Source organism: Manacus vitellinus, unplaced genomic scaffold (assembly GCF_001715985.3).
Source record: "Manacus vitellinus isolate BGI_N305 unplaced genomic scaffold, ASM171598v3 scaffold_26_pilon, whole genome shotgun sequence".
Lineage (NCBI taxonomy): Eukaryota > Metazoa > Chordata > Aves > Passeriformes > Pipridae > Manacus > Manacus vitellinus.
This window is the reverse complement of record NW_021939960.1, coordinates 8546156-8547998: the sequence shown is the minus strand read 5'-3', so window position 1 is coordinate 8547998 and position 1843 is coordinate 8546156. Positions and strand designations below refer to the sequence as shown.

The 1843-nt window shown below is 61.2% G+C and overlaps 1 protein-coding gene across 1 annotated transcript in view; it reads right to left on the bottom strand.

Annotated features, from left to right (window-relative positions):
- The window catches only part of TCF15 (transcription factor 15), a 9435-nt gene that overhangs the window by 7156 nt on the left and 436 nt on the right, over positions 1 to 1843 (bottom strand). The gene's annotated exons all lie outside the window — the stretch shown is intronic.

The window sequence follows — 1843 nt, the reverse complement described above, 5'->3', positions numbered from 1 at the left end:
GCCCACACTGTGCCAGCACTGGGGATGCACCAGTCAGGCCTGGAGATGCTCACACAGCACCTTGGACACAGTGCCTGGTCCTGATTCCAGTGAGCCCTTGGAGCAGTATCACAGGGCACCCTGGCGCTGGCACGGACCCCGTCACCGTTTGCAGGGGGTGGGAAGCTGGAAGACCAGATCCTGCAGTGGGTCTCCCAGGTGGAAGAAGCCCCCATGGGGTGCAAGGAGAGGACTTGCAGCATCTGTGCATCCTTGGTTCATTTCCACTTGTGGAGTCCCAGCTGTCTTTCATCTGAGGGAAGAGGGGCACAAACTGTGGGAGAGGGGTGAGCAGAGTCCACGTGAGATGCCCAGCACTGGGGGCACACAGGACCTGGGCAAATGCCAATCCCTGCCATTGGACACCCATTTGGGGCACCCATTTGGAGATGTCCACGCTGCCACAGGAGCTGCAGCAGGAGCTGCTGCCTCCTCCCCTCACCCCCCGCTCTCTAACAAGAGGAAACTTTTTAGCACGCCACAATTCTTCGGAGAAATTTATGGCCCATCGGGGAGCCTCGGGCCAGGGTTGCTCTCTGTGAGTGCTTGCAGGGCTTCCTCCCGGCGCACAGCCACTTTGATGTGGCACATGCAGCTCTGCCGCACCAGAGTCTCCCCCCGTCCCTTCCCTTGTCCAGCACCCCCAGCCCACCCTGCTCTTCCTCCCCAGTGGATCCTGCGGAAACGCAGAGGCAGCGGTGAAGCGTGCCCTGTCCAGTGCCAGCACTGCCAGCTCCTGCCATGCACACTACGCTGCAGAGCCCATTTCTGCCCTGGGAGGACAGGATCTGTCCAGGAAGGAGCATGACTGAGGAGGCAGAAGTGTCCGGCTGCAGTTCCTGTCCCAGTCCTGCTGCTGACTCATGGTGTGGTGGGTGAGTCAGTAGCCTTTCCCCTCCCTGGACAGAGGCTCCCGACTCGGAGGGATGCTGAGATGCCCAGGGGATGCTTGGGGTGGTTTTTCCAGCCTGTACATGGGGTGACGACGTGGTTCTTGCGGACATGACACCATCCCAGAACGGCGGGACCACATGTGCTCCCACCGCCGGGCCAGAGCTGACCCTGAATTCAGCTGCATGGCTGGGCTGTCTGGCAGAGCACTGTCCCTGCACAGCATTCCTCCTCTTGCAGAATATCCATCCCCTTGCAGAGCATCTGTCCCTGTTCTGTGTGCCCACAGCCACTGCTCTTGCTGGTGCCAGGCCATCATGCTGTACCATGCTGTGTCCCTGCTCCCAATCCCATCACACCCCAGCACCAGGCCCAGGAGCTGTGGGGCTTTGATCACCTTTATTCCAGGTGCAGCAGCAGATGTCCCCACCCCAGCATTTTGGAGGTGTCCCCAGGGACAGGGGGACGATGAGATGTGTCCAGGGTTGGAGCAGACGTTTTGGGGGCAGGCACAGCCCAGGGTCCTCCCGATCCGGGCATAGGGTGTGCCCAGAGTCGCCGTGAGAGGGCTGGGGACTGGCCTTGCCCGGTTCAGCAGTGCCTCCTCCCAGTACCTCTGTGTCTTGATTCGGCTGTGCCCTGCTTTGCTTCTATGCCTTCCCGGTCCGTCTGTATCCCTTCCTGGTACATCTGTGCCTCGGACGGGCTGTGACCTGTCCCAGTTCCAGTGTGCCCTGCTTCAGTTCGTCCCGGTTGAGTCGTGCCCCGGTTAAGCCCCTCCTGTCCCTGTTCAGCCATTCCCGGTTGAGCCATGCCCCGGTTCCGCCCGTTCCATCACCGTTCAGCTATTCCCGGTTGAGCCGTGCCCCGGTTCAGCCCACCCCAACCAGTTCACCCCGTCCTGGTTCATCCC